Source organism: Amphibalanus amphitrite, unplaced genomic scaffold, assembly GCF_019059575.1.
Source record: "Amphibalanus amphitrite isolate SeventyFive unplaced genomic scaffold, NRLGWU_Aamphi_draft 000001F_arrow, whole genome shotgun sequence".
Lineage (NCBI taxonomy): Eukaryota > Metazoa > Arthropoda > Thecostraca > Balanomorpha > Balanidae > Amphibalanus > Amphibalanus amphitrite.
This window is the reverse complement of record NW_024881499.1, coordinates 1,987,438-2,008,660: the sequence shown is the minus strand read 5'-3', so window position 1 is coordinate 2,008,660 and position 21,223 is coordinate 1,987,438. Positions and strand designations below refer to the sequence as shown.

General features: G+C 52.2%; 1 protein-coding gene across 3 annotated transcripts in view; it reads right to left on the bottom strand.

Annotated features, from left to right (window-relative positions):
• The window catches only part of LOC122387793 (transmembrane protein 198-like), a 97,143-nt gene that overhangs the window by 50,130 nt on the left and 25,790 nt on the right, over window positions 1-21,223 (bottom strand). For 2 of the 3 annotated variants that reach the window (XM_043378307.1, XM_043378398.1), the window contains exon 2: window positions 12,523-12,595. The gene's annotated coding sequence lies outside the window, so the exon portion shown is untranslated. Of the gene's footprint in view, window positions 1-12,522; window positions 12,598-21,223 lie in introns of all 3 variants that reach the window. The other variant, XM_043378484.1, reaches the window with a different exon arrangement.

Genomic DNA, 21,223 nt, shown 5'->3' with positions numbered 1-21,223 from the left:
CACGCCGCACTGTAGGCCGGCAGCCTGAAAAAGCGCTAGAAATTCCCCCAAACTGACTGTCCGCAATATGAACAAAATAGGTATCATTTAATCCCAAATTTATCGAAGAATACGATTCCGATGCCAGTTTTTTCCTAAGGTCAAAATTGAGGTCGTCAGTTGTCACCAAACACAAGACAATTTAGACTCTCTAGTGGCCACCACATTTACCGATTTTCATGATGATCTTTAGTGGTAATTTATTAGCTGACCAATCGTTGTTTTGAACGAAATTTCCTGTCAGACTAGTTCAGGGCACTGTTGTTCACTGTGCCAACATTATTCTTACATATTGCATCGCTTTTCTGCAAGATAAGCTAGCTTTTTGCAAGCAGCTGCAAGACGTAATTAAAAATCATATCTAATTTTTTAATTAGACTTTTATAAAAATGTGATTTCGAGCAGCTAAAAATGAACATTTTATACTAGCCTCTGATTACTCATCTTTCGTTCCATATAGGTGCTTTGCTGCTTTTCCCTGCTACTTTTCGAGATATGCGCCAGTAAACCACATGATGTAGGGGCAATTGTCACCTCGCCGCTCTACTGAAGGCCCGGCGCTCTTTAAAGCGCTGGAAGTTGTGAAAAACAAAAGCGTATAATCAGAATAAAATATATGTCCCTGAGCTCAGAATTGATCAACGCACACAATGCTGTCAAAAATTTTGGGCCAAACTAAAAAATTCAGTCATTATTAACCCCCAAACACAAGTCAGTGATAATCAACAACAACTTGCTCTTTAGTCAGACTTTTTGAGAAATGTTATTTCGAGCCGCTAAAAATGACCATGCCATTCAAACCACTAATCATCTTTCTGTCATGCCCTACTCGCAATTTTTGCTAATGCCTGCTACTCTTCGAGGTCACGTGACCTCACCATTAAAAGTAAATGGGGAAATAAGGAAACTGTTGTTTTTGCGCATGAAATGATCTCAAACTATCTCACGCACACGGAATCGTGATTTCATACACTCCTTGCAAGATTCGATGCTTTACTTTTGCATTTTTGACCTTCCGTGACGTCATTTATGACGTCACTGCGGTCATATGAGTTTCTCGTCAATAACTCATGATCAAATTGAGCCAGCGACTCGGGAAAGCCACCAATGGACTCGGAAAGACCTCCCGAATCGAATGATATGCAATACGACTTCCTTCGATTAAGTTCGTGGCCTGATGGGCTCTGACCTGACCTTGACTCGAGGTCAACACCTTAAGTTGACCTCACCCGGACAAAAAGTATACCATTCGATGCGCCTGAGCCAGGCGAACACGATGGTGCCAAAATCGCTGCTCTGCGGCCATTTTTTTGCGAAATTATTTACCAAAAACTAAACCCTACCTTGGGCTTTTTGACTTCACCTCAGAGGTTACCGGTTGACCTGGGACCTTAACCCAGATCTGCCCACCGTATCATTTATGATACGATGAGTCGCTCGGCCGTTGCTAGGCAACCGACTTCCATCTGAAAGACGCCGAAACTTTATTTTGGGGTGTTGTGTTGTCAGTCGTGTGTACTATTTCCAGAGTGGGTAACCTTTTCTATATTTCATATATTTTCCGTGTAGCATGATTAAACAAAAACAGCTGCCCACAGAAGTCGTAATTTACCAGACCCAATAATGCCGACGTTAGTATGCTAACTAGTGCTTTCTGCCGAACTGCTCAATTTTGTGGCAGCATAGTACCAAATGTTCAAGCTCACACACCAGGTGGTTGAATACATTCTTGCGCCAAAGCTGGCGTGTCAGGAATGATAACAACATATTCGTATCATATATGATACGGTGGGCAGTTTCTCACATTAGCCTACACAATTACTTGCCCCTAATCCATATGTTTTCCAGTCACCTTGGCGCAAATTCTAGACATTCTAGTGGTGGATGACGATGTAGATGTTGATGGAGGTGACGTCTTGGTAAAACCATCGGAGGCGTCCTACGACACGGACGAGTACTCTGGTGATGATGAGGATGCCACAGAAGAACGTGACCTCAACCGGCATCCTGCTCGGCAGCTGTGTGTTAGGGCCAATGTGCAAGGAGGAATAAACTTTCCGAAACGCGATTCCGAGAAAGAAGACGTCTCGGAGACCTTTAGAGATGCAAGGTTAAGCAGCGACATTGTTGCATCCCAGCAACAGAAGTCGAGAAGGTCCTTGAAGCGACATGAAAAGTGGACAAAAGGGAACACATCCATAGGAGATGGAGCACGTGCCTGAAGTCTGACGTCGAGTGCAGTGTCACGAAGGAGGATATCTTGTCCTTGTTTATAGTGTCAGGGAGCTCGAGGTCAGACTTCGACGATGTCAAAAGCGTGAAACACCATGACCTCCCGGACGAACTTGAGGACTTCATCATGTATAAAGGAAGGGATGTCTCAATTAGAGAAGAATCGCGGTATTTGTGTGAATCGAAGTCTGAAAGATGCGTACCGGTGAAGACGATCACAGGGCACTGCCCTTGCTTCCATTTCAGACCTTTCGTCTCTTTGCTTCGAGGACCTTCCCGAGCTCTGACGCTGGGCCAGCAACGCTTCCGCTTTACCTCACATCTCTGAAGGTCTCCGAGACGTTTTCCGTCAGAATAGTGCCCCGGAAAGTTTTCTCTCCCTCGCACCTCGGCCCGAGCATTCAGCTGCCGAGCAGGATGACGGTTGATATCACGTTTTCTTGTGACATCCTCATTATCACCAGAGTATTCGTACGTGTCTTAGGACGCCTCCGGTGGTTTTTACGAAAACATCATCTCCATCAACATGGTCATCCACTACTGGAATGTCTAGATTCTCTGCCAAGGTAAGTCCCAGTGACTTGAAGACAGACGTTAATTGGTAAGTTACTGTCTACTAGTGAAGAACTGGCCACGGAAATTGTATTTGATACCTTCCAGCCCCAAAAGTAAGCATTATGTCAGAAAGCACTTGTTGACATACTCACCTATAGGTATCTATGGGTCTGGTCAATTACGATTTACTGTTTCCTTGGTGTCATTATTACAAATAAACTCAAAGCTGGCAATTCTGAGACGTTTTCACAAGTAAAATTATAGGCAAATGCAAAGGTTCGTTAAGGTGCTATAAAAGTGCGAAAATGCCCAGCGTATCATATATGATACGGCAATTTCCGACAAAACGGGTACAGCCAACAACAAATGACACATGCTGGTAAGCAATGTGATTCAAAAGTACCCCAAAACCAGCGTAACAAAAAAATCTGAAAACATTTTTGTTCTGGGCAGATCTGGGTTAAAATCGGGTATCAATCGTTCCGTCTTGAAACGGGGCACACGCTTGTTTTTTCCGCGAGGCTCTAGCTCCATTAGGGGCGAAACGGCGAAAAGGGGTCGTACCAACCCTCCCCCCTCGGCCGGCCGAGGGGGTGGGGGGTCCGACAATAGGTCCGGCGAGAGTTAAGCAGCCCCACTTCGTTTTTAGCATGTTTGCTTGCCACTGAGATCAGCAACTCAATCACAGATAATTTCTAGCACTTTTCCGGGCCCCCGGCCCAGTGTGCGCCGCGCCGCACATCAGTCGCTCCGACCGACAAACAAACACTAACGGCGTGTACGTCAGACGATACACAACCCGCGGCAAACGGAGCCGCGGACCACACAACCGTGAAACCGGCGGTAGGTACTGCTGTCAGTCGAAGAGTGAACATCACGGTCGCTCAGAGGTGGCGACTGAAGTTATCCAAAATTGTGTAATTTGTACTCAATGCTGTCTACCAGATTAATAATTCGGACAGTATCATTTTAAACAGGTATACTCTTCAACTTCCTCCTCGATACAAGTTTCCTCCTGGCTTCTTAGCTACTACTCCACACTATACTGCTTCTGTTATGAACAGTTTTCCTGTAGCAGGACGTGTTAGTCACTCCTCACAAATGTGGTTACGATTGTTATTTGAATCAGCAATCTGCTATGTTTGCAGACCAATGTTTGGTTGTGTTATGCAGGTCAAATCTCTAGCACACATGCAACATTTGGTGTGTTGGGTCGTGTGCTGTTCCGGAACACCACTGACACACAGGGCTGTATTATTTGGAGGGTTTTTGCGGGGCTTCTGGAGCTCAGGGATCAGAAGCAGGAAGCTCCATGCGTTCAGCAAAATCCTGTTTGCTGTCGCTAATCGCCACAGAAATATTTAGCAAACAACTACCGTCTGAGAAGCGCTGTCACGTTAACATGTGTTCAGGTTTAGCGGAATAGCCCGGAACGTTCAGCAAGCAAAGGCTCTTCATTTTGAGGACTTAGGAGTAGCGTCATCCACTCAGCCAAATAACTTAGACACGCACCACTTCTTCAAAGTCTTGGCAGCTTCAACTTCAAACGTCTGGTTCGACATAAAACTGAACGGCTTCTGTGAGCGGCGTCTAACGAGCTCCCTGTTCCCGGTGACCTGGCGGCGCTCGGCAGCATGCACCGAACTCCTTCACTGGCGCACAAAGGGCACCCGACACCAATTACACTGTCACAGCCGAGTGGGCGCAATAGATGAGGACGGGACCGCGAGCAGTGCGGCATATCGACCTGTGGGTGCCGAGTGGTGACGCCCGCGAGCGCCCCGGGTAGGTGAAGAGTCGGCACACTGCCGACACTGCCGACAAAGTCGACAGGCTGTCGACACACAGCTGCCGACACAACCGACACACACGCTGACACATCCTTCACCCGACCGCTCTGTCTCCAAGGGCGTCGCGCCGACCGGTGACTCAGGCGGCCCTGTTTCAGGTGGACCATGGGCTGTGGACTGTGGAGGACCGGCTGGCGCCGAGACAAAGGGATCAGGCGGATCAGCGCGTCTCGACACGGACAGCTGCGGCGACGCGTCCGGCGCGGGACGAAACATCCGCGCCGACTGGCCGCATTCCCCGCCGCAGACAAATGATGGTGTTTGCTCCCCGCCCAGCTGGGACGGAGTGGCGGGCCAGGCGGCACCAGAGATGGGATGAAACAGAACCTCGTGCCGAGCGCGCACCTGGCTTCTCTCTAAAGGTCGACCCACGGCGCGGGCCGACTGAAGTGACATAAAATGAGACCCTGGGGAACGTTTCGCCACAGCCTACCTGGAGTGGAAAATCAGCAGGACCAGTGCAGCGAGGAGGGAATGTGAACTGCGGATGGAGAAAACATTGTCTCTGGTACGTAAACAGGGGCGGAGTCGCCAGCGTTCGACGATACGTGCAGCTCACGGAGGCGTAAAATAATGTCATGCAAAATTAGAATGTTGTAAATGCCATTGTTTGTGGGACAGAGCTGGCTTTTGCAGCCTCGGAATTCCAGTTACACCCATCCTGTATCACCTTGTTTCCGTCAGCCCTCTCACCACCCTCAACTGAGGCTCCTTTCAACGGCGGGCGCATCAGTCGGCAGAGCCCGCGTCGCTCGTCGCCCCTGACAGCGCCACCGCCTCCCGACGACTTTTCCACGTCACCCGGGCGGCTGCGGCTGATGGGCCACCTCCTCCTCCGAGTCATCGAGCAGTCGTCGCTGTCGACGGGGCGGCCCGGGGAGGGGCGGCTGCCTCCACAAAGCCACAAAGACGCCGTCGCGGCAGCCGTCCCGATTACGGCCGGCTCCGTTATTGGTCCTGTGACGTCATTGGCTCAGTGAGGCGCGGCAGAAAATCGATGAGTCCATGGTCAAAACACGACCACCGGCCCTGCCCCTGGCAGCGAGTGATGCCGCTCAGGGGCGCTCGTAGACCGAACCCCCGTCATCGGCCGTTCGGGGCATGGCGCGCTCAGATTAATCAATGACTGGGCCCAATGGGCGCGCGACGAGGCGCGCTGCTCGATGAAAGCGGCTGATAGTCGGCAGAGGACGGCGCAGCGCCCACCGACGACCGCTGAGCAAACACCCAATCAAACGCGCCGGCGCTGCGGGAAAGCACCGGATGTCACCAGTGAAGCGGCGGCCGGGCGCCAACCGGTTCCGGATCGTTACCCCATGGCCGACCGGCCGCAGAGCTGTCCGCTGGTGCGCGCAACACCGGCAGCGGGTTCCTCGGCCGGTCCGGACAGCGGCAGCGGCGGCATTGACCTCAATGACCGCACGGCGTCCAGCCGTCATCGGATAACGCGATTTATGGTGGCCAGTCCGGAAATGTGACGATAGTCCGACGCAGTCCTAGACTGGCCAGACGGCGCATGGAGCAGAATCCCCGTCCCGCTAACGTCATTCTGGAGCAAACGACAGTCTCCCTGCAGGCGGGGTCACCGACGCGCGAGCACGGTCACCAGAGGTCACCGGAGGTCACCGGGCCGGAAGGAGCGGCGCACAGCGGGGAGAGGTCCGTCCGGTACCGGCGTAACAGCGGACATGAACGTGCGTAACACGGAAGCCACTGATTAGACGCTTGGGTTGAATCATGAGAGTTCTATAAATGATGAACTGTTCTGAGGAAATTGAGGGCCATTTCACTGGGGCTAATGACTGGTGCTGACATTCATTGCATATGGGAGAATGCCGGTAGGAATTTAAACGACCCATGACGTGAAAGCTCGTTCATGAATGTGGAAAATATCGCGGCGATATGATGAAGCGTGACGGAGTCATTTCTCACGCTTCAAGGCTCACATCCCCGGACTCTTATCTCGCCATTTCAACACGCGAGGAACCATGCCATGGGACGTTGCTCTGGCATAAATCGACAATGTGCTGCGCATGACGGAAAACGAATTATCCACACACGATCAATTTTCGCCAGGCGATTTCTTCAGACCGCTCGTCTGAGGGAATCGGAATGCTTCTTTTTAGATACTACGACAGAGGAGAGTTGAACTGGTGAACACCATAATCCACAGCGACCGCCGAACATAGGCGGGGCGCCAGGGACGGCGCACTGTGGTCATATTGCCTCATTTGTTCCCATCGTCGACAGAGCAGGAGCAGAGCAGCCGCGAAAAATGGACACGGAAAGCGGCTGGGAAACGCTCCAACCACGCCACAGCGTCAAGTTACGAGACAACTCAACCAGCTCGGCGGGCTGGGTGGAATTGCGACACGCCGGTTTTCCAATCGGGCGCGCCGCTGTGCCCAGCGCTGACCATTCAATTACTGGGGTATGCCCACGCCCCCGGTGATGGCTCGCCTGACCTTGGCGCAAACACTGGCGTGTGTCATAAACGCCCATCTGGCGGGCGCCGCCCTCGATCCAACGACCAGCTGACGGCACACGCCGACACGTGTGTCCTTGGGAGGTGTACCGTCTTCTCTCGGGAAATTCGTCCCGCGGCTGCTGTCGCTTCAATATCTTCGCAACAGCCTAGTGAGGTTGCGAAGGTATACAGCCCAACAGACTAACACACCTTCTCATCATCAAACAATACCTATAAAAACATTCACTCATTCTCATCATCAAATAATATAAAAGCCTTCCCTCAACATGCGTTCCACAGCAGCTTTGATGGTCCAGTTCCATCACATCCTACAGTTGGGACGTGTCATTCATATGCCTGGACGACATCGACCTTCCCATCCTTTCCTTTTTGATGTAGGGGAGACCCGGGAGGTATGGGCCGGTTTTGTGAAAAGGCAATTTTCTTCCAGTGGGCAGTGGCTAGACTCGGTTTTTCACTCTGTGTACGTGAAATTGCCTTTCGCCTGCAACGTGTGCCTGATATTAAGCATCTGGGATCAACTATTTTGTCTCGAGATAACTTTCAATAAATCATGTGCTTTTTCGGTCCATCAAAATGCACCGGGAGGTATGGGCCATGGCCTGGGAGGTATGGGCCGGTGCCATGTTTCCTATTATTTTCTCGACAATGAGAATAATACTCGTAGCTGGTATTTCCCTCGATCTCTCTTAGAGCCCAGGAACCGCATAAGCGTCCAACAGCTTGCTTCATGGAGGTCACTTGGGCCCATATGCATTTTGGTAAACTCAATCAGCCACCATGAAATAAGATGAATAATATTTCTCTGTTCGAATGAAATTTGAAGTTAAATTCTCGACCTTGCGCGACAAAAATAAAACTTATTGACGGGGACATTTAATGAAAGCATCTTTTTATTTATTTAGGATCACCGGGGGTGGGTGGCCCAAACCTCCCGGTTAGAACGCCATAATGTGCGTAGCATCTCAGCTCATAATCTTGCAAGAAAGCTTCATATTGTCTATCCAGTCTTAATTTGCATACTTTAAACTTTATGTTAGCGATGGTCTGACATCATAAAACGAGCCTGGTTCAAATTGATCACGAATTTTCTGTATGTACCGTATTTTACTCGAAGAGGGCAAAAACGCTTTATCGCCGCTCATTGCCATAGAAGACTGAGGAAGGTTTTGAAAATCACGTGGGATGTAATCACTGAATGGCTGCTACCAGTTAACACCGTCAAATGTGTAAAAATGCGCAACACTTCTTCAAAACTGCGATGGCCCATACCTCCAGGGGGCCCATACCTCCCGGGTCTCCCCTACTCGTAACGCACCGCGTCCAGCGTACTATGGGAAGTGAGAACATTGCCCACCATAGCGGAACCTCTGCTGGGTGCACACCGTCCGTCCAGGGCCCCAGAGGCGTCCCCGGCGGTCACTCTGGCCGACACCGCCGCCGTGACCGATTGCGTGATGACGCCATCCGGTGACCGATGACGCCTCCGTGCTGACGTCACGGCCGCCGGTGACGGATGCCGCCCTCCGCTGCCGCCAGTGTCCCGACGTGTCGCTGCCGCTGCACCCGCGGCATGTGTCCGTCCAGTGCCCTGCTGCGCCGGCCAGGGAGGGCTCACCGGACAGGGCCCTGTCCGGTGAGGTCGGGACCCCTGCAGGGGTCGGGACACCTCACCAGCTACATATATACCGGGCGGTCACTGACTGAGCTCGGCCAGCGCTGGCTCATCCAGCCGACATCAGATATTCATTGGACGGGGAGGCTGGGAAGGTCGCGCTCAACAGCTGCTCATAGTTACCAGTTATGAGAGATTGAGCGGTGCCTGAATCCTTTATTACGAATTCCATTTGCCATTTGTTTTCATAGCTTCCAAATCAATAACATTGCAGCCATTTGATGGCGAAAGTTCTCCAGAACATGGCATAAACTGTATACCATGACCAGTGATCAGCTGTACGGCCTCCAAATAACTGTCTCTAAGCGTCCAACTGTGTGGGCCCAGACGGTCCGATGTTTCTCGGAGCCAACTTTGCTGGTCCAGACAGTTTCTATATCTTGCAGTAGCCGGCTTAGCAGACCCCGAAAACTCTGCCTACCTTTTCCAGGTCTGAGTTCCCAGACAGGCCGTCGGGCTCTCCCAATGTCTATCTCAGTTCAGACCCTCGGGCATTTCCCCTCTACCGAAGAGCAGCTAGGGTCTGTCGCGACGGACGACGCACTTTCACCGCCAGGTTAGCCCACCCTGTCGTCACCCATGGTCAGTGGTCACCGCCGATCCGTCGGGTCCGGTCGGTCCCTGATGACCATTGGTCGGTGGTCACCTGTCACCGCCGACCCGCAGAGTCCGGTCGGTCAGCCATGGTCACAGCAGAGTCCGGTCGGTCAGCCATCATGTTCCCAGCCTATAGTCCGGTCGGCAGGTGTGATCAGAAGCAGTCCACTCAGCCCACCCGGTCTTTGCCTGCCTATTGAGTATTGGTGGCACAATACCCGCGGAGCCCTGTCGGTCAGCTATGCTTACAGCAGAGTCCGCTCCGGTCGGCAGATGGTGGTCATAGGCAGCACAGCCGCTGATCGGCGAGTTGCTTGTGTAATTGGACACGCCGCGCTGAACTGCACCGAGCCGCCCCAGTCAATGAGCCAGTCAGCCCAGAGAAACAAGCCGGCCAGACAAACAGGAAACGGTGCAGACGAGACAGGGACAGCGCGTATTGACAGTGGAGATGGGACAGTTGCGGGTTATGGGCCACGGAGGGACTGAGGGCTGTCCAATCCGCGGAGACGGGCGTATAGCGGGTCTGAAGCGAGAGCTGTCAACGATCCACTCATAACACGAGCACAGCTCCAGGTAAAGGGACTGATGTGCTGTCAAGAAAGACGGAGGACGAAGGTTGATGGCCTCAAAGATAATAGACACAGAGCGGAACCAGGGCGTGATGTGTCACCCACGAGTAGAGCGGGGTGCTAAAGCTCAGAGGAGGCGGTACAGGGACAGCGCGCTGGTAGGACAGTGGGACCAGTCACAGAATCAACAAACAGTGAGTATAACTGATGTGACAGAGCGCCGAACCAGCCACCTCCCTCCGCCTGCCGGACGGCGGCTCGGACATATGTCAGAGTAAGATACGAGACACACTCTGACACACAAATAACCACGAGGCGGCGTCAGTTCCCCAGCCGCCGCTATATCTCTCCTTCCAGCCGGTTCTGTTGCTGTGCCTTCGACATGACTGCAGATGCGGGCTGTGCTGTGCCGACAGACTGAATGGCTGCGGAGCGCAGATTGTGCCGAGATACTGGCCCAGCACTCAGCAGTGAGCAGACTGCCGCTGACTCAGTGCATATTGATGACGTCATTATGACGTCCGCCGATGATGCAGTGTAAGGCTTATCTGGTGCCTGATACAGTAGCTCCATGCTCAGAAAGCACTGGGTTGTTTTTACCGGCTACCCACGCACTGACGCCTCTCAGGCTAACCTTTCCCACGAGTTCTCATACAGAGCCGCCGTATACAGCAAAAACACGTATAACCCAAGCCTCTGGGGGCGTTATCGCACGACCTGCGCCCGAGCCACCATGGAACGCCCTCATTGGGCCACTGAACGTATTCATTAGCGCCATTAATGTCTCCGGCGGAGCGCCAATTTCCTGGCACCGGTGCCAGACGGAGGCGGCGGGAAAGGAGAGAGCATATGGTGCCAGTTACAGCAGCTCGGGTCAGAGCGCGGGGGGGGGGGGGCGAAAGGCCGGCGATGGGTCGGAAGTCGGCAGATGATGCCATGTCGGACAAGGAAGCGCACAGATAGCTTGAAAAGGTTATAAATGACGTCGATTTTGCAATGGAAATCTAGCGCCACGCCTTGTCATGATAAATGAGCTAGCGTCTCGAGGAGAGCAAGCAAAAATAAATGAGTCGAGGAAAAGCGCATGGCAAGTCCCGACTAGATAGTAATTGAACAATTTTCCTGTCATGCACGTACAGCGAAAGCGCTGATTTTTCTCGCTTGGACGAGGAGACTGAGGAAAACGCCCACATAGCATGACTTTCGCGGTTCATTTAACACTAGAACCATTCTCAGCCGAGCGGCTGGGCAATCACTTCATTAAACACCGCCATCGGTGATATTACGGCTCAGTGCAGCAGAAATGGTGCAGTCCGAGCCGGTCCAGCCACCGGTAGCCGCCGCGGCTCGCACCACGGGCCCCGTGTCCAGCAGACTCCCCGCCGCGGCTCGCACCAGCCCCGGCCAGGAGACTCTCCGCCGCGGCTCGCACCAGTGCAGCCCAGCAGACTCCCCGCCGCGGCTCGCACCAGCCCCGCTCAGGAGACTCTCCGGCGACCGGAGCGGACATTGAAGGCATTCCGGCCGCGCCGAGAGCAGCCATCTCGGCCGACGACCGACCAGACGACGTCCATGGACGTGAGCGTATTGAGCGGTTCGAGCTTCAGAGGCGGGCCCGGAATAGTCGGTCGCGGCCCGCAGCGTCCGCCTGGGCAAACACGCCAGCGCTGGAGTGCAGGTCTCTGCCGCTCTGTTCAACAGAGTCTGGCAGAGAGTTTCTCAGAGGGACTGGAGTCTAATGGAAGCCATTCAGAGGCGGTCGGGCCGGACGGCACACAAGACCCGAGCTCCGCCGCCGTCAGCACTGTGCCACTGAAAACCCCAGCTCGTTAGCGGGCCCCCGTGTTTAAACTCGGTTCAGAGCGGTGCCAGCTGTGTCCCAAACTTCGACCGTCGGCGGCGGCCAGAGCAGACGTCCGCACACCGCCTGTTGAGACAATACACACATCGCTGCCAAGCTGCACTGGCAGCGTGCACCAGGACACAATGCTGACCGCTGACAGCCGTCGCTGGCAGGGTGATGACAAAGCATACGACCTGGGCTGTCGCACGGCTCCGTCAGCACCGCCCTCGTCTGTCAGGGCCGCGTCTGTCACAGCGGCTCCTCATCAGGCGCGTCACGTCACTCCACTGAGATCCGGCGGGGCGTGCCCGAGGGAGGATTGAACTCATCGTCACACGCTGCTCATTTTGATATGTGCGGCGTGCATATCTGCAAAGCTTGTGGTATGAAGTTGCCTGCAATCTCTAAACATAACTTGGAAAATATCAACTGCTTGCAACATTAGTCTGTAAACAAGCCGTGTTCGTTTAGCTTTAAAGAAGCGACAAATATGTGCAGGCTGAAATTTCATCAAAGCAGGAAAACATCTCAGCCCCGCAGCATACAAGATACAAAACGGAGCACATTAGCGATCGCTTTCATCCTAAGCCGCAGCGCTCAGTTCCGAGGACTGTTGACAGCTCTGGGCGGCTCGGAGCCGTTATGCGTGGCTGCGGCCAGCGGGTACTTACCACTCGAGATGACGGCGGCAAAGGAAGATCACAGACCGAGCCGGAGACGCGCCAGCGGCATCATCGGTCAGACCTGGCGGAGAGGAGCGGGCTCTCAGCGCATGGTAGTTGCAACAGTGGCAGGACGGCGACGATCAAACAACTAGTTACATGGTTAAAGGCCTAGCTGAGCGGCAAAAGATGTGATGGTTAAATTAAGATGTCAGTCACTATAAAATTATGTGCACACTGCGTCCGATCGAACTATATTTAACTAAAAAAGGCAGCAAATTATTTTCCACCTGGAAAACTCAAACCGCACACGAGTAACGGATTAACAACACGGAATAGTTGAATGACAGACAACAAGTATCTGCACTTCGTAGAGCATTTACTGAACTAACACGGCATCCAAAACTCACAGCAAGGCAAACAAACAAAACGAGAAGTGAACAAGACACCTCGAAAACACTTTTATCGAGCCGATGCCATGGACGGGCCCCCGTGCCCCCTGAAATGGGGAGATAACGAGAGACACAACAAAGTCAGAGCCAAGACAACACAACGGGGAGAGACTCGGACCGAAATAGGCACCTGGATATTTGTACTGACGCGGGCAGCAGCCGGAGACCGCTGTGTGGCTGTTTGATCAGCCCCAGCCGGAGACTGGCTGTCTCTCTGTCTGTCGGGTGGTATTCAGCCGGTTAGAGACAGGCTGAGACAGCCTAGAACAGCCGGAGAGCGGTAGGGCGGTAGAGGAGGAGGGTCTGAGGAGGGCGCTAGAACAGCGGCTGAGGACAGCGGTAGAACAGCGGCTGCAAGGAGAGCGGTAGAACAGCGGCTGAGACAGCCCAGAACAGCCGGAGAGCAATAGAACAGCGGTTGAGGACAGCGGTAGAACAGCGGCTGAGGACAGCGGTAGAACAGCGGCTGCAAGGAGAGCGGTAGAACAGCGGCTGAGACAGCCCAGAACAGCCGGAGAGCAATAGAACAGCGGTTGAGGACAGCGGTAGAACAGCGGCTGGGGAGAGCGGTAGAACAGCGGCTGCAAGGAGAGCGGGTCGGGAATGCATGAGGAGACAGCTGACCACTGTTCACTGAGCAGTCATCTGGCTGCCGCCTCAGCCCGCACAATCGAAGCGAAATTGACCCTCTGGTAAACGAGAAAAGTGAGAGCCGATCAGCGTGGCTGGTCACTCTACAATTACAGGGTGTCTCAAAAGTTCGTTCACAGGTACCAGCCATGCTTTTTTGTCAATAATTCTGAATCAACAAGAAATTAACAGTCGAAATTTTGCATGGGCATTGGTGACAACCTTCCTCAAGCAGTCTCATTGTTTTCAAGTGCATTCGACCCTTCAGGAGCTCACAAAAAGGGCCATGGGTCAGGCACCCTCTGACCATGGGTCAGGCACGAAAATGTAGGTTGCAAAGTCGGGTATGTCGTGAAACTCTCTGTTTCAGGAGTAATGGGAATGGTTAAGTCGGAAATGACACATGGCTAAGTGTCGGCGAGGATGAGTGCAACATGATGATCATCTCATAAAAACGGTGGCTAAAATTTTTGAAGGACGAAACCATGCGAGACTAACGGCGTTTTGAACGACCCTCGCACGACAGCAGACTCGTGTTCCGGAAAGCAGCTGAAAATGCGGTCATAACTATTGAAAACTGGCAAGAAGGTCACAGACAGAGGTTACCCATTTTCAAAAAGTGCAGGTCATCGTAAAATAAAGACAAATCATAATTTAAAATTGTTTATAACATCTATAACGCTAATTTTTGGGGACAATAACACAAAAATCGTCAATGCCAAGGACACCTGACCCTCCAAAAGTGTCAGTTATTGTAAAATTTTGTCTAACGAAGTTTCAAGAGGCAGATCTGCAGCGAATAATTTTCTTTTAACCACAAAATCCCGATAAAACCACACGATGGACAGGTTTGGGCCGTTTACAAAGCAGAACATCTCCCGAGGAAAACACTCCGCAACCGAGCGAAGGTCTTGGCATGGGGAATGACGAGCGCTTGGAATTTGCAAAATTTGCACAATGTGTCTGAGAAACAGACGTCCGACACATTCTGCTACCATATGATGCGAAAAATTTACTCCTGGTACTTCCCGTTTGTTCAGGACTGGGGTCGTTTTGAAAAGGAAAATGGCGCTTGGAATGTCGGCGCCAGTCATTCATGAAGGAGTTAGCGCCAGAGAATGCCTACAAAATACTCAAGAATGGTGTCGATGCAAGCTGTCGGCTTTCAGGGAAAATCAGATGTTGCCGGGGAGCTAGTCAAAACTAAATCCGACGCAGAAACTGCAGGGGATTCCCCTGCAAGAGCTTGAAAGCTGGTAACCTTTTATCAGCCTCCGGCAGCTGACGGAGCAACAAAAATCGGTATGGGCAAATATTTTTGGAGATACAGCAAAGGGGTTGGTTTCCAACCTTCTTAATCAGTTGTCAAAGCATGCATATTTGTCTAGTGTACACACAGACACCAAAACCTTATACTTTTGGCCGGTTCTTATATGCTTTATTGGCATGGGAAATGTGTGAACGAACTTTTGAGACACCCTGTATAGGTGACGAGCCAGAAAAGCAGCTGAATGGAGGGAACTCTAGTGCAAAACAGATTCAGTCTAAGCAAACCGAAAATGCTGCGGAAATCCCTTCCCGGATATATTATGCCTCTCGCAAACGCATCTGATTTTTGCCTGAACTAACTGATTTAGAGAATTCTTCGTCGCAAAGCATCACCTTTCCAAAACTTGCGAAGCAATATGAAAAATGTAAAAAATGTAAAATGCACATAACCGTCTCCGTTACAGAACACCAACTACATAGATCCTAGGATTTTGTCCATATTGAACGATAGGCGTTATCACAAGTGTATTCGCGGCCATTGGGGCGACGTAAGAAAAGAAGAAAACAACTGGCCCCAAGGACTTTAAATTATCAGTTAGCATGCACCTTTTCCTTGATATGTAGAGAATTTACCATTAATTGTTAGAGAAAATTGCATTTAAAATCTTCCATTTATGTTTTTTCATCGTTTGCACAGTATGCTCTTTTACTAAGCTAGAAACATAAATTAGAAATAGTTCCCGCATCATCAAGAACAATAGGGAAGGCTTGAAGTGAATACAATAATCTAAACGGTTTTGTAATCCATTAAAGACACTTCTAAAATTGCCTGTAGAAATATTAAAGGCAAAAGTTCAACTTTTTCACAAGACGGATGGCTATAAACCTATTGAACGTGTGACAACTCAGCCGGTATTTCGTCGCCTACAGCCCAGCTTTCCCTAGTGACCGATAGAGGCGCTGCTATCGATGTCCGCCCGTGCCGCCTAACGAACGACCTTTACACCTGATCCCCGTGTCGTACCCCTGTCTCGGGTATGTGCCGCTCGGCCCGGCCGCCGGAATCCGGTCGGAGTCGCGTGGAGCGCGGACCGGACGCCGGAAGCGTCAGGTCGTGCCAAGACGACCGCCGCCGCCGGCACTGCCCGTCACGCCAATTGGCCGGAAGGACCGGGACCGAGGCCAATTAGGGCGAGTTGGAGAGCGTCCGCTGTCACCTGTCCACCGGACCACTGGACCAGAGTGACGGGTCAGCAGACCGCAGACCAGAAGACCGTGAGCGGACCGTAAAACCGCGGACCAGAAGAGCGTGAGCGGACCATTAGGCCTGCGAGCGAGCCCTGCGGGTCGGAGGACCGGACGAACCACACACTCAGAAAACACTTTGAGAACATTTTTGAATAAGGGCTCATATGAGTGCCAAAACAGGGCTCAAATCTGTATGATTTTAAAATCGGGATCAGTTAGGCGCCCTTTTCGGGCTCAAAGTACATTAGCCCCGAAAGCGGCATCAGTTCGTCTTCCTTTTCGGGCTCAATTCGAGCTGCGTTTTAGGGCTCCATACGACATTCCGCCATTCCGTCTTTTGCTGTTTTCAGTGCCATGTGTTGGTGTACCTACCGCCGTGATTTCAAAATGAATGGTAAGTTATTAGTTATCAGTTATCGCTATCTTTTAGAAAAAATCAAGATGTTGATGCTCATGCCATTTTAATCCCTTATCAATTAAAATTGTGGTGGCATTTGTTCAGAAAAGGTCTGATCTACAATTGTGGCGCCGTTGATACGAATACGCACGGGTTTGATTATTCGTTTTTCTTGTATTTGCGCCACATGAAAGCATCATATCTGGATTCAGGATGTCAAATAGTGTAAGAATGTGCAAAATTTTTGTCTGGTTCTTCGTGATGATGTGATTGAAGCAATACTTTCAAGGGTAGGTAAGGATTTTGTTACTTGTTCGTAATGGTTATCTTGATGCTCAACTAAAATTAATCCTAACCTTGCCTACTAACCTATTAAGTTAAACTTAGTACCAATACCTACCAACCTACAACCTATTTGGATCTTTCACATACTTATAACATGCTGCTGCTTCTGCTAACATGCTGCGGAATGCTGGTTGACATGATGGAATGCTGGTATGACAGTGTTCCATGTTTCAGAATTTTAGGTGAATAACCACACATGATGGGGAAAATATTTTCATCCTAAAAATATGACAAGTGGCTTTATTTAATCTTTGCTAAAAAAAATATGTCAAAAGTTTGATTCAACAGCCAGCTGCCAGGTTACGCATGACTTGACAGTTGATGCATCTACTCTACATCATTTCATTTCAGATCCTTTGAAGGTTCTGACAAAATCTGAGGTAAAAAATGGCATTATGCAGTTTTGCGGAAAGACTAAATCTATCTCATTTTGTCTTCATATTTTTTTTTATTGGGACACCCAATTGAAATCCAATTTTAGAACACTGTGACACCATGCCTGTGTGCCAAGTAAGAGGAAGGGTCTACAAGTATACATCAAGATAACCAATTATGGACAAGTTGAGACTTGAGTCATGAGCTCTTATTTGTGGTTACAATACCTTCAACTGCATGATTTTGCACAACTTCCATACAGGCATCCAGACTGGAAAAGGTTCAAGTCCATACTTATTCTGGTGCTTGAATATGGCAGTTCAAAGATGGAAGGCATATGATGCTACAAAATGAAAAAAGTAATTCAACTTACAAAAAATAGGTATTCATATCTATCCTAAACTAAACTAACCTAAACTTACCTAACCTAATCCAACCCAACCCAACCACCCCAACCAGCCCAACCCAGCCCAGCCCAGCCCAATCCAAAACCTACAGTCTAAAACCTAGAGCTAAAACCTGCAGCCCAAACTGGAAAACATCCATATCGTACGCCGGACGCCCGTGAAGCCGTCATGCGCCGAAGTTCGGCGCAAGCTATTTTGCAATTTGCGCTGAAATTTCTGCATTATTTGCGCCGAAGGTTAGTGCCCTTTTGCGTCAAAATTAAGCCACTTATACAAAAAGCACGTTTACATCTGCTGGCCAAGGTTTTATAAACCAGACAGAACGCTCTGGGCCTTAACCACTCCTGACTCCCATGTTTGAGCGTCCAAATTAGTTGATGTTTCCATGGAAGCTGAATACCACAATACGTGTAGCGCACTGTAGCATCGTGCCGTGAAATAAGGCTCGGGACGGAAGTTCCGGGGTCACAAAAATTGGTGTGGCGGTGTTGTCGCGGCTGGCGGGCGCCAGCAAGGGGTTTAAGTTTACGACACCACTCTTGTTTCAGGAGAGATGTCAGCGATTCGAGACTACTTGGGCATGCGGGCAGCGGGGTCGGCGTGGCTGCCTGCGGCTGCGGCCACACATCTTGGCGTCCTGGAGGCGAAGATGCTGATGGTGGCATGAGTCATCACTGGCTGCCCGATTTCCATGCTCCAAGACTCGCCGTGAGGGCCGAGGCGGGCGTCGTGCCGATGGAGAGATGAGGAGGGATGCGCTGGCATCGCGCCTACTGGCGAAGGCGCTCTCCCTCCCGTCGGAGGACCCGCCGCGTCGTGGCGGAAGCCCCCCCCCCCCCCCCAACCGTGACTGAAGTCAGTGACCGGCTGGAGAGAGCGCGGGGGAGCGGTGTGGGACCACTGGAGTGGCGCTGCCCGCCGAGGCGCGCTTATCCACGAGACTGCCCCCGTAGACGCCAACAGACGGCGTCACGGTCCACCTGGACCTGCTGCCGATCGGGGCGTCCGCGACAGCGAGGAGGAGTGCTGCGGAGGCGTGCCTGGGAGCGCTCCCCCAGCGTGCGACGTGGGCCTGGGTCGACGGGTCTGCGACCGGGGGAGTAATAGGAAGGCGGCGCTGGGGTCCTCACCGAGCACCCAGACAGTACAACATTGGTACTGCGGGAGGCGGCGGGGAGGATTTGCTCCATTTACCGATCTGAGATGGTGGCGCTCAAGACGGCAAAGCAACATCTCCTGAAGCACCCGTCCTTCGAGGAAGACCCCATAATCATTTGCTCCGACTCGCAGGCGTCGCTGGCGACGCCACGAGGTGGACAAGTGGCCCAGACACCCCCCCCCCATCCCCTAGGTGCCGCCATCTGGGAGTATATGATGGCCCTAGTGGCTGTAGGGGGCCGAAGAATCCACCATAGAAGGAGGGCGGCGATAGCCCGATTAAGCTGGGCGTCCAGTGGAGCCTCGGCTCTATCATGGGCATTGGGCAAGGACTCTGCGAGCACCCCCGTCTCCTCCATCTTCGACGGCACTCCAGTCAGAAAGCTGTCCCCACCCGAGTTTCCCAGCAGCATGGGCCACATGAAACCGAACAGCGCCGAGCCGCTCGACGCTGAGGACCAGGCGAGAGTAACAGTGAAAAGGTGAAACGCTCGAAACGGCGCGCGCCGCCGGCCGAGGGCGCCGAGCCGGCCCAGGCCGGCTGCGGGTCAAACAGAAGCCGTCTCCGCGGCGGCCGCCCAGTGACAGCGACTCGGACTGACGTCGAGGCACTGCTGCCGCCTCCGCCGACCAACCCGCCGCCCAGCAAGGGCAGTTTGAAGGCGGCTGCGCCGGTGAAGGTGGCGCGGCCTGGCAGGGGCCGCGGCCGGCCCACTCCCAGCTACCCGTCCCGCGAGGTGCTCAGTACCACCGACTCGTCCGATTCTGAGGCAGCGCCGTCGGCGGGCCGCCGCCAGCAGTGACGACGACCGGTTGGCGGCGTTCGCGCGGGACTTGTCCGACTCCTGGTACTCGGACTTGCCGCCTAAACTGGACGCCGGCGGCGTGAGCACCAGCAACGCCAATAAAAAGTCCACCTTCATCCGGCTCTTCTCGCACCGTGTCAAAAGGACTACGCCGCGCGGCCGGCCGGCCAACTCGAATGAGCGCAGCGAAGGGCACACGTCCCCGACGGCGGCACTGGCGCCTCCCGCCGCGCCGCTGCCGGCGTTGCTGGCAACGCCGATCCAGGCCCATCGATTTCTACTGTTTTGTTGCCTACGTGCCGCTGCCGCCGCTCAGCCAGCACAATGGCGTGCCGGTGTTGCGCTGTCGGATCGAAAAGCGGCTCGTGCAGCGGATGGACGGGTGCGGCCCGCGCGATGAGCCGCCGCCGCACACCGAGCTGCGCCGCGCGGACGTGAAGGTGGAGCTGGCAGCGGCCTGCTCAGTCCCCTCAACGGCGTCGACCGGCTCTCCGGCGATTTGCGGTCAGAAACGCCGCCGCTTCTGGGACCAAGGTGTCAGAGCGCGGCGCTGCCCGTGAGACGTTAAGTTAGCACAGGCAATGTCGTCTGCACTCCTTGCAGTTCATGTTGAATACACAACCATGTTGCGAAGTAATAGGCGCCGGGTTTTTCAGTTCATAGAACTTTTTCCCTGGCTATTACACCCCACAACCGAACACTGACACCTTGCACAAGTATGACTGTGTGTATGAATGTTAATAAATACATGAACCAATGTTGTGTTTTCGGTTCCAGTACCTTCTTTGGGCACCTCGGCAACAAGTAAGTAATCCGTTAGCTTTGCCACACCTAAGATAGGCTCCCACGTTGTTATTTGCTCCCGGGTTAACATAAACCGGTTTAACGTAACTTTTGCATCCCGGCCAAAATTGCCGGGTTAACTGTCCCACCGCTCGAGACTGGCGCTAGGCTGGCCGAGCAAAAAAAAGTTTGTCCGCGGCTTCGTCTTATTCGCAGCTGCTGGACACGGGGGAGGGGGGGGAGGAGGGGCTGCATCGGACGAAAAGCGGGCTCTGGTATTAACTGGATTTTTTTGCCAGCTGGCGCCGTATGGTGGCGCTAGCAGAGCTTCTTACATATCAATGCTAGATATAAAAGAATAAATATTTACCAATCAATTTTTCATTTAAAGCCATTTGAAATGAATATGTCCATCCTACTACCGCGCTTAGGTATATCTAAAATTAAATGCCTTTCGTGCGTCGCCAGCTGGCCAGCCAGCTGACGCAATCCAGCTTTTACCAAAGCCCCGAAAAGCGATGACGTGAGCCCTAATATTGGCTTCACCACACAATTTGAGCCCTCAAACTGGAATCAGGTGAGCTCGAAAATGGGGATCAGGCTGAAAACTGGTATCATAGTGAGACTAGTTTTAGAGCTTGACACCGATAATGGGTACTGACTGAGCTCTGTTTCTGCGATCAATGATGCCGATTTAAGGGATCGTATGAGCCCATGTGGCGCTAGCTCAGAAAGTATTCTCGAAATGTGCTGTCTGTTTTGAATATGGTACATTAGCCCGAAAACTGGTCTCTGAGCCCGAAAATCGGGACACTGTTTTCTCAGTGCATCATCTAGGCA